Source organism: Schistocerca gregaria, chromosome 3 (assembly GCF_023897955.1).
Source record: "Schistocerca gregaria isolate iqSchGreg1 chromosome 3, iqSchGreg1.2, whole genome shotgun sequence".
Lineage (NCBI taxonomy): Eukaryota > Metazoa > Arthropoda > Insecta > Orthoptera > Acrididae > Schistocerca > Schistocerca gregaria.
Genome location: NC_064922.1, coordinates 205,397,447 through 205,410,790, shown reverse-complemented (window position 1 = coordinate 205,410,790; position 13,344 = coordinate 205,397,447). Strand labels below are relative to the sequence as shown.

The 13,344-nt window shown below is 44.7% G+C and overlaps 2 protein-coding genes across 4 annotated transcripts in view; one reads left to right on the top strand and one right to left on the bottom strand.

Annotated features, from left to right (window-relative positions):
- The window catches only part of LOC126354357 (peroxisomal leader peptide-processing protease-like), a 1,193,162-nt gene that overhangs the window by 886,417 nt on the left and 293,401 nt on the right, over positions 1-13,344 (bottom strand). For all 3 annotated transcript variants that reach the window (XM_050003932.1, XM_050003933.1, XM_050003934.1), the window contains exon 3: positions 11,734-11,799. The gene's annotated coding sequence lies outside the window, so the exon portion shown is untranslated. The remainder of the gene's footprint in view (positions 1-11,733; positions 11,800-13,344) is intronic.
- The window catches only part of LOC126354358 (ion transport peptide), a 344,314-nt gene that overhangs the window by 128,360 nt on the left and 202,610 nt on the right, over positions 1-13,344 (top strand). The gene's annotated exons all lie outside the window — the stretch shown is intronic.

Below are 13,344 nucleotides of genomic sequence, written 5' to 3'. Positions count from 1 at the left end.
GCTCGCGTTGGTAGAGATCCAATGACTGTTAGCAGAATATGGAATCAGTGGGTTCAGGAGGGTAATACGGAACGCCGTGCAGGATCCCAACGGCCTCGTATCACTAGCAGTCGAGGTGACAGGCATCTTATCCGCATAGCTGTAACGGGTCGTACAGCCACATCTCGATCCCTGAGACAACAGATGGGGAAGTTTGCAAGACAACAACCTTCTACACGAACAGTTCGACGACGTTTGCAGTAGCATGGACTATCAGCTCGGAGACCATGGCTGCGGTTACCCTTGACGTTGCATCACAGACAGGATCGCCACCGATCGTGTACTCAACCATGAACCTGGTGCACGAATCACAAAACGTCATGATGGTCGCATCCGTGTTTGGCGACATCGCGGAGAACGGATCACTCAGCGTGATGGTATGAGGTGCCATTGGTTACACTTCTCGGTCACCTCTTGATCGCATTGACGGCACTTTGATCAGTGGACGTTACATTTCAGATGTGTTACGATTTGTGACTCCACCCTTCATTCGGTCCCTGCGAAACCCTACATTTCAGCAGGATAATGCATGACCGCATGTTTCAGGTCCTGTACGGGCCTTTCTGGATACAGAAAATGTTCGACTGTTGTCCTGGCCAGCATATTCTCCAGATCTCTCACCCACTGAAAATGTCTGGTCAATGGTGGCCGAGCAATTGGCGCGTCACAATACATCAGTCACTACTCTTGATGAACTGTGGTATCGTGTTGAAGCTGCATGGGCAGCTGTACCTGTACACGCCATCCAAGCTTTGTTTGACTCAATGCCTAGGCGTATCAAGGCCATTATTACGGCCAGAGGTGGTTTTTCTGGGTACTGATTTCTCAGGATCTATGCACCTAAATTGTGTGAAAATGTAATCACATGTCAGTTCTAGTATGATATATCTGTCCAATGAATACCCGTTTATCGTCTGCATTTCTTTTTGGTGTAGCAATTATAATGGCCAGTAGTGTACATTTTGTTTTAGTAGCGCAGAGCTATCGGATTCCAATAGCGTCTAGGACTGCAGTTACTTAATATTACTTGCCCAATTTTGGGAGACATTACAGTAGTTTTTGTTCTTGTTTCTTGACGTTCTTCGCAACTTACATAATGTTCACGTTCCCATGCCAAACAAAACCACACTCCATAAAAAGAAACAGATAATCAGATTTTTTCTCAGTTTTCTGTTCAACTTTCCTCACAGCAGCTTCTTCTTCCTGTTAAATGCTTCCTTAGTCATGGTTGCTAAGGCTGAACAAGCATTCACCAGGAAGAGAAAACTACTATGTGAAAAGTGGAACAGGCAACTGGGAAAAAACTGATCAAATGTTTCCTTTTGTGGACTGCGAATTTATACGGATCACAAACGTACACGCTAAGGGAAGAAGATGAAAAAAGATTGGAGACCTGTGAGATGAGGATTTGGAGAAGGATCAGGTATAAAATCCGGACAGAAAGAGTTAAGAATGAAGAAGGTTTAAAAACGGTTGGTGAAAAACACAAATAAGACCGCAGACTTTTAAAAGAAAAGAGATCTGGTCCTGCATACGACAGTGCTGCCTGCAGATGCTTTAGAGGACATGATGAAAGGGACAAGGAAAGGAGGGAGGAAAAGATACCAGTTGACAGATAAAGTTTCTAGTACCGGACGAATAAAGCACTTGAGACATTATCCTAGTTTTACTTCTGGAGGAGGTCGAGTGGATACTAAAACACACACAAAGTATTAGGTCACTTTACTAACGTTTGAACAATCTGAAATATTTAACAAGGAAACAATCCATGTCCACGGAGAAATCGCAGTACTCGATATCACACACAGCACAGAATGATATTCTCATCTCAGTGTGCACCTGACTATGAACTTCGACACAGTTCATTAATCGATGAATGCTGAGTGGAGAGAGCGTTGTTGCGCTCTGACGTAAGTAGTCTCTTGGCAACGGCAGTGTAAGGAATTTCCTCAGGGCGTGTCTACGCTGACGTCTCTTATTTGGTGCTGCGTCAGAGGCGGGAACTGTCCTTAGGGTTCCGTCGTAAGGTACCAACTTGAACGCTGGACCTCGTTCTTCAGACGACGCTACAAAGCGGAAGTGCAAATCATTTACGTTACGACAAAAGAAAAGGCAGAAATGGAACCAATATTATGTAAATACCTAAGTAACGCGCAGAATAGCGAACTAAAAATAAATAAAATAAATCTTAATGGAACTGGACTGAAGTCAACAATGTTACTGGAGATCGCTTTTGTGATCCCGTGCCGGCCTCGCAGCGCACACGTACGCTGTATAGAAGCTGATTGCCTTGTCGGCCCCCTTGAAGCTGCACTGTGAAAGGTGCCGCCACTTCGTTATTCTGCCGCTGCGCCAGCAGTGGACGCGATTGAAATCGCTAACCGGGCCTTCGCGTCCCGTCCTGCTCTTCGCGCAAGATGAGAGTCCACGCGGCTGCACTGAATGCGGAAGGCGGCGCGGCACAGCGGCTCCAGCGATGCGACGCGGCGCGATCGTGAACGTGAACGGGAGCGTGCGGGCGCGCGCGACGTGTCCGCCATACGGCCGAGCAGCGGGCCGCGCCCGCTTTCTCCCTTCCGCCGCGCTGGAGACTCTGGGCCCTCTGCACCGCGTGCGACCCGTCAGGTTCTCTGTTGGCCAACACGTGTGCCGGCCACACCGAGTACTTGCGAGAGCTTTTACACGCTAAGTCGCGCCGAGTGGCTCGCTTCCCTCGCCGGGATAGCACCTAGTCAAGCCCGTGGAAGAAATCGCAGTTCACCCTAGGATTGTCAGAATTATATTGTTAAGGTGTTAACGACTGCGGGTTGCCGATGTACAGGATGTTCCACATACGACGCAGATGCTGTATCCGGCGTTGCATGGCAGCCAATACCTGCGCATGCAAACTGCCATCGCCGCATAAGCTCCGGCTTTATGTTACGCATCTACATACACTATGTGATCCAAAGTATCCGGACACCTGGTTGAAAATCGGTAATGCTGAAATTCAATATGGTTTTGGCCCACCCTTAGCCTTGATGGCAGCTTCCACTCTCGCAGGCATACGTTCAATCAGGGGCTTGAAAGTTTCTTGGTGAATGGCAGCCCATTCTTCACGGAGTGCTGCACTGAGGACTGGTATCAATGTCGGTCGGTGAGCCCTGGCACGAACTCGACTTTCCACAACATCACAAAGGTGTTCTGTAGCAGTCAGGTCAGGACTCTGTGCAGGCCAGTCCATTACAGGGAAGTTATGGTCGTGTAACCATTCCGCCACAGGCCGTGCATTAGAAACAGGTGCTCGATCGTGTTGAAAGATGGAGTCGCCGTCCCCGACTTGCTCTTCAACAGTGGGAAGCAAGATGGTGCTTAAAACATCACTGTAGGCCTGCACTGTGATAGTGCCACGCAAAACAACAACAGGTGCAAGCCCCCTCCATGAAAAACACGACCACACCATAACACCACCGCCTCCGAATTTTACTGTTGGCACTACACACGATGGCAGATGACGTTCACTGGGCATTGGCCATACCCACACACCCCATCGGATCGTCACATTGTGTACCGTCATTCGTCACTCCACACAACGTTCTTCCACTGTTCAATCGTCCAATGTTTACGCTTCTTACACCAAGAGAGGCGTCGCTTGGCATTTACCGGCGTGATGTGTGACTTATCAGCTGCCGCTCGATCATGAAATCCAAGTTTTGTCACCTCCAGCCGAACTGTCATAGTACTTGCAACAGATCCTGATGCATTTTGGAATTCCTGCGTGATGGTGTGAATAGATGTATGCCCATTACACATTACGACCCTCTTCAACTGTCGGCTGTCTCCGTCAGTCAACGGACGAGGTCGACCTGTACGTTTTTGTGCTGTACGTCTCCTTTCACGTTTCCACTTCACTATCACATTGGAAACATTGGACCTAGGGATGTTTGGGAGTGTGGAAATCTCGCGTACAGGCATATGACACAAGTGACACACGGACTCCTGACCACGTTCGAAGTCCATGAGTTCTACGGAGTGCGCCATTCTGCACTCTCACGATGTCTAATGAGTACTGAGGTCGTTGATATTGATTACCTGGTAGTAGGTGGCAGCACATTGCACCTAATATGAAAAACGTATATTTTGGAGTTGTCCGGATACTTTTGATTACATAGTGTACTTACTATGCAAGCCACCGCACGATGCGTGGGAGAGGTACCCTATACCACTCGTTTCCTTCCCAGTCCCGCTCACATGCAGAAAGAGGGAAAAGCGGCTATCTGTATGTCGTCGCATGAGCCCTAACATTTTTTTTTTTATTTTCGTGGTCTTTACACGAAATGTATGTCGACAGCAGAAGGATCGAACTGCAATCTGCTTCAAAAGCCAGTTCTCTAAATTTTCTTAATAGCGTTCCTCGAAAAGGGCGCCGTCTTCCCTCCAGAGATTCCCATTTGAGTTGCCGAATCGTCTCCATAACACCTGCATGTTTTCGAATCGACCAGTAACAAATCTAGCAGGCCACCTACATCTACATGACTACTCTGCAATTCACATTTAAGTGCTTGGCAGAGGGTTCATCGAACCACAATCATACTATCTCTCTACTATTCCACTCCCGAACAGCGAGCGGGAAAATCGAACACCTAAACCTTTCTGTCCGAGCTCTGATTTCTCTTATTTTATTTTGATGATCATTCCTATCTATGTAGGTTGGGCTCAACAAAATATTTTCGCATTCGGAAGAGAAAGTTGGTGACTGAAATTTCGTAAAAAGGTCTCGCCGCGACGAAAAACGTCTATGCTGTAATGACTTCCATCCCAACTCGAGTATCATATCTGCCACACTCTCTCCCCTACAACGTGATAATACAAAACGAGCTGCCCTTTTTTGCACCCTTTCGATGTCCTCCGTCAATCCCACCTGGTAAGGATCCCACAGCGCGCAGCAATATTCTAACAGAGGACGAACGTGTGTAGTGTAAGCTGTCTCTTTAGTGGACTGGTTGCATCTTCTAAGTGTCCTGCTAATGAAACGTAACCTTTGGCTCGCCTTCCCGACAATATTATCTATGTGGTCCTTCCAACTGAAGTTGTTCGTAATTTTAACACCCAGGTACTTAGTTGAATTGACAGCCTTGAGAATTGTACTATTTATCGAGTAATCGAATTCCAACGGATTTCTTTTGGAACTCATGTGGATCATCTCACACTTTTCGTTATTTAGCGTCAACTGCCACCTGACACACCATACAGCAATCTTTTCTAAATCGCTTTGCAACTGATACTGGTCTTCGGATGACCTTACTACACGGTAAATTACAGCATCATCTGTGAACAATCTAAGAGAACTGCTCAGATTGTCACCCAGGTCATTTATATAGATCAGGAACAGCAGAGGTCCCAGGACGCTTCCCTGGGGAACACCTGATATCACTTCAGTTTTACTCGATGATTTGCCGTCTATTACTACGAACTGCGACCTTCCTGACAGGAAATCACGAATCCAGTCGCACAACTGAGACGATACCCCATAGCTCCGCAGCTTGATTAGACGTCGCTTGTGAGGAACGGTGTCAAAAGCTTTCCGGAAATCTAGAAATACGGAATCAACTTGAGATCCCCTGTCGATACGGCCATTACTTCGTGCGAATAAAGAGCTAGCTGCGTTGCACAAGAGCGATGTTTTCTGAAGCCATGCTGATTACGTGTCAATAGATCGTTCCCTTCGAGGTGATTCATAATGTTTGAATACAGTATATGCTCCAAAACCCTACTGCAAACCGACGTCAATGATATAGGTCTGTAGTTAAATGGATTACTCCTACTACCCTTCTTGAACACTGGTGCGACCTGCGCAATTTTCCAATCTGTAGGTACAGATCTATCGGTGAGCGAGCGGTTGTATATGAGTGCTAAGTAGGGAGCTATAGTATCAGCGTAATCTGAAAGGAACCTAATCGGTATACAATCTGGACCTGAAGACTTGCCCGTATCAAGCGATTTGAGTTGCTTCGCAACCCCTAAGGTACCTACTTCTAAGAAACTCATGCTAACAGATGTTCGTGTTTCAAATTCTGGAATATTCCATTCGTCTTCCCTGGTGAAGGAATTTCGGAAAACTGCGTTCAATAACTCCGCTTTAGCGGCACAGTCGTCGATAACAGTACCATCGGCACTGCGCAGCGAAGGTATTGACTGCGTCTTGCCGCTTGTGTACTTTACATACGACCAGAATTTCTTCGGATTTTCTACCAAATTTCGAGACAATGTTTCGTTGTGGAACCTATTAAAGGCATCTCGCATCGAAGTACGTGCCAAATTTCGCGCGTCTGTAAATTTTAGCCCATCTTCGGGATTTCGCGTTCTTCTGAACTTCGCATGCTTTTTCCGTTGCCTCTGCAACAGCGGTCGGACCTTTTTTGTGTACCACGGGGTGTTCCGTTCCATCTCTTACCAATTTATGAGGTATGAATATCTCAATTGCTGTTGCTACTATATCTTTGAATTTGAGCCACATGTCGTCTACATTCGCATAGTCAGTTCGGAAGGAATGGAAATTGTCTTTTAGGAAGGCTTCTAGAGACACTTCATCCGCTTTTTTAAATAAAATTATTTTGCGTTTGTTTCTGATGGATTTGGAAGAAATGGTATTGAGCCTAGCTACGACGACCTTGTGATCACTAATCCCTGTATCAGTCATGATGCTCTCTATCAGCTCTGGATTGTTTGTGGCTAAGAGGTCAAGTGTGTTTTCGCAACCATTTACAATTCGCGTGGGTTCGTGGACTAACTGCTCGAACTAATTTTCGGAGAAAGCATTTAGGACAATCTCGGAAGACGTTTTCTGCCTACCACCGGTTTTGAACAAGTATTTTTGCCAACATACCGAGGGTAGGTTGAAGTCCCCACCAACTATAACCGTATGAGTGGGGTATTTATTTGTTACGAGACTCAAACTTTCTCTGAACTGTTCCGCAACTGTATCATCGGAGTCTGGGGGTCGGTAGAAGGAGCCAATTATTAACTTAATTCGGCTGTTAAGTATAACCTCCACCCAAACCAATTCGCACGGAGTATCTACTTCGACTTCACTACAAGATAAACCACTACTGACAGACACAAACACTCCACCACCAATTCTGCCTAATCTATCTTTCCTGAACACCGTCTGAGACTTCGTAAAAATTTCTGCAGAACTTATTTCAGGCTTTAGCCAGCTTTCTGTACCTATAACGATATCAGCTTCTGTGCTTTCTATTAGCGCTTGAAGCTCAGGGACTTTTCCAGCGCAACTACAACAGTTTACAACTATAATTCCGACTGTTCCTTGATCCAAGCACGTCCTGTAATTGCCATGCACCCTTTGACATTGCAGCCCACCCCGCACTTTCCCGAGGCCTTCTAACCTAAAAAACCGCCCAGTCCACGCCACACAGCCTCCGCTACCCGTGTAGCCGCCAGCTGAGTGTAGTGAACTCCTGACCTATTCAGCGGAACCCGAAACCCCACCACCCTACGGCGCAAGTCAAGGAATCTGCAGCCAATACGGTCGCAAAGCCGTCTGAGCCTCTGATTCAGACCCTCCACCCGGCTCTGCACCAAAGGTCCGCAGTTGGTTCTGTCAAAGATGCTGCAGATGGTGAGCTCTCTATTGTTTCGATGTCCTCCTTCAATCCGACGTGGTACGGATTCCAAACACTCAAGCAGTACTCAAGAATATTCTATGGTAACATTCTATATGCGATCTCCTTTACAGATAAACCACACTTTCCTAGATCTCTCCCAATAAACCGAAGTCGATCTGTTGCCTTCCCTTCCGCAATCATCACATGCTCTTTCCATTTCATATCGCTTTGCAAAATTACGCCCAGAAATGTAAGTGACGTGACTGTGTCAAGCAGGACACCACTAATGCTGTATCCGAATATTAAAGGTTTGTTTTTCCTACTCATCCGCATTTTTCTACATTTAGAGCTAGCTGCCATTCATCACACCAACTACAGATTTTGTCTGCGCTCTCTTGTATCCTCCTACAGTACCTCAACTTCGACGCCTTCCTGTACACAGCAGCGTCATCAACGAACAACCGCACATGCCGGTCTCCGTGTCCACCAGATCATTTATGTATAGAAAACTAACAGCGGTCCTATCGCACTTCGCTGTTGCACTCCTGATGATTCCCCTGCCTCTCACTCCTGGTGATACCCTTGCCTATGATGACCACTCGCTTTCGAGGACAACATATTTTTTTCCGTTAATGCTCATATCTTCATTAACAGTCTGCAATGTTGCACCGTGTCAAATACATTTCGGGAAGATAAAATTATGGAATATGCCGGTTGCCGTTCTTCCTTAGAGCGCTGTATATTATGTAAGAAGAGGGCAAGCTGAGTCGGTGACGAGCTGCTGGTACAACGTGGTGTACCGGTTTCAGCTGCTAATAAATTGTACTTCGTTCATCCTTAGGATAACAAATAAGTAAAAATTGTGCTATGTATTCCTCCGTAACCTCGTTGGAGTCTCCTTCCCGGAGAACGTAAATCACGCCCTGTCATGCGTGTGGTTATTGCGGTACGTGCTGCAGCCTCGGTGCTCTAACATTACCTTACGGGTGTTCTTAACTTCCGGCTGCCCTGTACGCCGCTGGGATTCAAGCCACGCGAGGATTAGACTATAGCTGCAGCGTCAACATATCGCAGCACTCCAACAACAAAACTTCAAATTCCGTGCTTATGAGCAGCAGCCCAACAGGATTACTTCAAATCCCATTTATTACAAATTTTAACAACAATGAAATGACATACGGCTAAACCCCGCTGTAAAAATGTAAATGTCTTTTGGCAGTGTTGGCTGTGATTTCCTTCGAGGTGGTCTGAGCCGCATGTCGGAAAGGCTGTTCTTCCTACGCGCACGTTGCCCGTCTCCTTGTGTATATGTGAGAGTTGTGTAGTATGTATATTTGCAGAGTGTAGGTGGGTGCAATGGATGCGCTAGTGTACGATGATGATGATGATGATGATGAGAGAAGGGAGAGGGTGAAACTCAGTGCCAACACGCAGCCTAATCCTCTCAACTAGCACCAAGGAGGCTGCCGAGCTTAACATCCCATCAGACAGAAGGATCACCATCAAGATTGCCATAGACCTTCACTTCATGAAATACTGCGGAGGGGTTTGGAATTTAATCCAGGACATTGGCGCAAAGAATCGCGATCAAGTAACTTTACGCCGCCACCTTCACTCCCCTTTCGGTGCAAATACTGGCAGTGAAAATTTCGTCCATCATCAGAATTCGAAACGGCTTACCTGCTACTCGAGCGTCACATCGCAGGCGTGCTTTAACGATCTCGGCTACAGGTTTAACTCAGCTAATATGCTGCAGAAGGGATCAGACAGAAAGCAAAAGGTATAAAAGAGAACAAGTAGCAAAAAAACCGGTCGCACACACAGCATATTTTATCCTCGTGAAGTATATGTAATGTAGTTAACGTTGAGATTGAACCGTAAAACCAAATACTGAAGCAACAGAAAGCAATACTTACAGTCCTTGCCGTTCAAATCAGAATTCGAGGAACCTAGTTCGCAACTACTGTTGGCATCTGCTACTTGGACGAGTAGCCCATCAACAACAGCACCCAGCTACACAGTTCCCACGTATCAAACAGACAGCACTTCTCAAAAAGTCCTTACAATTTCCTAACAAACGCGATCCTGTTTAATTGCATTTATTTACTTATTTTCCCGCACATAATACCTCGATACAGAAACAAGGATAAAGTGAGGAGTTATTTCTGGATTCTGCCGTATCAGTAGCGATAGAATTTTTTCAAAAGATTCTCGACGATATTATGCACCATCTGTTTTTCGCTGCTCTAACACATTTCCGCTTCTATGTACCGCTGCAACTACGAACCAATCACACGTTTTCACAGCACATACGATCAAGATCACATGATCAGGACAGAGAAAAGAGCTATGTAATGAGATTTGAAAAAAGACCCACAGAAGTTAAACTTTAAACATGTTTATTGCCAGAAACAGTGGAAATTTTCAACTCCTTAGCGTGCCTCATTGTGTCTTTCATGCTGGAATAACAACGAAATGATTGATACATAAACAGAGCTTATTTCCAGTGGCGTCACATCTGGTGTAGTTGCACTGCACCCAACTCAAGAGTGCTGATCGGGCATTTGTTTACATTAGGGTTAAACCTGCGATGATCAAAATACAGACGAGTTGGGAACGGTCTTGAAAAGAAAACAGAAAAAGACGTTGCGCAGTTTAGCACTTGAGACTGCTGTGTCGGTAGCGTCCGCTTGCAGAGCTGTGCACAAACTCGAACAAAAGCCTTGCAATGTAACAACAGTGCAGCGACTGGCAAATTCACATGATGCAGTCTGAGTATGATGGAGGTTGATCATGAAATACTCTTTCTTTCTGATGAAGCATGGATGTCTGCGTACCTGACCTCATAAAGCAATCGACGTTTGACTTCTGAAAAATGTCATTATTGACAACAACAGCCTTTGCATGAGAAATGCAGTAGCATCAAAAACTCTCGTAATATTGTCATAGATGCATTGACAGTGTGTCTTCTTGCACTCTCCTTCAGTGAAATAACAATAGGTCATTTCGTTAATTGTTAATTCTCTGAAAAATATACAAATACAAATTACAAGTTGAAGTTTGAAAAAGATTTTTTGTTGTCTAAAATCGACCCGCCACAGTGTCTGAGAAACTGGTGCATATGTAGCTATCGGAGTCTATCACGTCGAGCGCACTGCTTGCGTCCTATATGAAAGAGTGAGTATTAGCGCATTGAACCGTAAACAAAACCGCCTATACCCGGAACCAAGCACACTACCCATTGCGATAATAGGGCGTCGTTGCCTCTTTTTATTGAACAAATATTCTTGTCCTGGATTCAAATACAGTGTCTCCAAGTCGTTATTCGTTTACGTCCATTGTTAGAGAACATAAGCACAGGAGGAAATTTCATTACAAACAGGTTCTGTACTGCTATTTTATAAGGATGCGCGCGAGGTATTTATCTTCGCTCTGCATAATCATACACTCGTATGTTTCCATTCTCGGAGCAATTTGTGAAGACAACAATTATGTTAGATGGGATTCGTACCAGCAACGTCTGTTACTTACTGATTTCTTCTCTGCCTTGTACAACAGTGTGGTTCTCATTTCCAATGACGACGACGACATTGATTTTGTCTTTCGTAGCCTTAGATAACTCCAGTTGTGTAAGGTAAGTGCAGTGTCGGCTCAATTGGCTGATTAGTTATTTGATTTCCACGATCTTTCCGAGAGACAACTCTACATTTCGGATTTAGATGCATTATTTACTCTGCCTGGACGTTCGGATTTGGTTACAGCAAAAGATATTATCGAACAGACTGTTCTCGTTTTATTCATCTCTTTATCCTTCTCTTTCTGGATGCACGCTTCCATCACACTTGGTGAGATGTACATTAAATACACCTAAGAATGAAAAATGAGACCTTGAGCGGCTGAACGCGTCCCTCTCGACTTCGGCCCGTCCGCTGATATGTAGATTTCAATACAATCCACAATCACCTTAGGCTTTGTGAGCATTTTGAAACCATACGATAACTCGCATGTATTCGTGATCTTATTAAAAAAAGTATATAATTTACTTAGTCAATCAATACACTCAGTACCACAGCTAAAACGTTTTACTTACCACGGGTCCGGACGTTGCTGAAGCTAAGATGTCAACTAACAGATGTCACTACCAATACATCAGCACCTGAAACGAGAGATTTCTATGGTCATCACACTGCTTCAGGATGATAAATTACTGTGAAGTTGTAAGGAAATGTACTCATCGATTATATCTGACATGTTTGGTCGGTACCAATACAAAATTACGAACAATGCATGTCTAAACATCAAGACACAATTGAAGGTAACATTAAATGGGTGGGATTTGAATTGCATAAGTATCACGTGCTTTGAAGCACTTACTCAAATGAAAATTAGAGAAAAATCACCGAACGAACTCGGATAATGATTCTGACCATCTTCCTCTGCAGCGAAAATCATTCGTTGGTGCACTTCATGGATTCACTATTATAATTTAGATAAGTTTCATTTCCAGTGTTCGACTATTCTTTTCCTATTCTCTTTCAAAACTGGCTCCATAAAGCAAATCAGAATTAAAACTGACTTTTATTAGCCCGATCAGAGATCCACAATCGTCAGCAAAGAAAACCGACGGAGACAAAACATGCTAAATCGCAAAAGTTCCTTCTTTTTCACTGATTATGTATTTCCTCAACGTTGCAACATAACGCAGATTTTATCGTGTTAAATAGTACGAACCCTGGCAATTTTACGCTTCTCGTCTATCGTGATAGATGCTACCTATATCACAGAAGTTTCTATATGTTTCTTCTGCTCTATACGATCACTGTTTCTGCTACCTTCATGTACGGCGCATTCCATCTCTTCATGACTTAGCGGAAAATCACAACATCGAAGTCCGGTCGAAATTGCATTGCAATGGACCAAAGCGGTCTGAATGCATAATTAGATCATTCACAAAGTGATAATACTGTGTGCCAGCTGGAGTGGCCGAGCGGTTCTAGGCGCTTCAGTCTGGAACCGCGTGACCGCTACGGCCGCAGGTTCGAATCTTGCCTCGGGCGTGAATGTGTGTGATGTCCTTAGGTTAGTTAGGTTTAAGTAGTTCTAAGTTCTAGGTGACTGATGACCTCAGATGTTAAGTCCCACAGTGCTCAGAGCCATTTGAACCATTTTTTTAAATAATACTGTGTTTGTGATCTCTACAGTACACTGCCCAAGTCAGAAATAACAATTCTGTCATGCGGCATGGAGGAAATGAATTTATACAATGCCTTTCAGTAACACAACAAAACTTTTTTGTCACTTTCGATTTAGCATCCTGTCACAGTGGCACCCTTAAAACGGGAGCAATAGCTCAGTTTTTTTACTACAATGTTTTTATGAGAACGAAGAAAGAAACAATCTGTGGCCTTGTTGGAACAACCATTCTGGAATTCCCCGTGCAGTGCATTAGGAACTCAATGGAACATAGAAAATTTTAATATTCTCATCGAGCTCGCAAAGAGAGTGAGATTTCCATTCCCATATTGAATCTATCTTTGTTGTTTCTTACACAATTTGAAAACGAATAATGGAAAAACTTCTTTATCGGAAACAATTCTTCATTTATGTAGCTTATAATATTAGTACAGATGCATACTCCTCCTGTCATCACCGGCCGGCCGCGGCGGGCATGGGGTTCTAGGCGCAGCAGTCCGGAACCGCG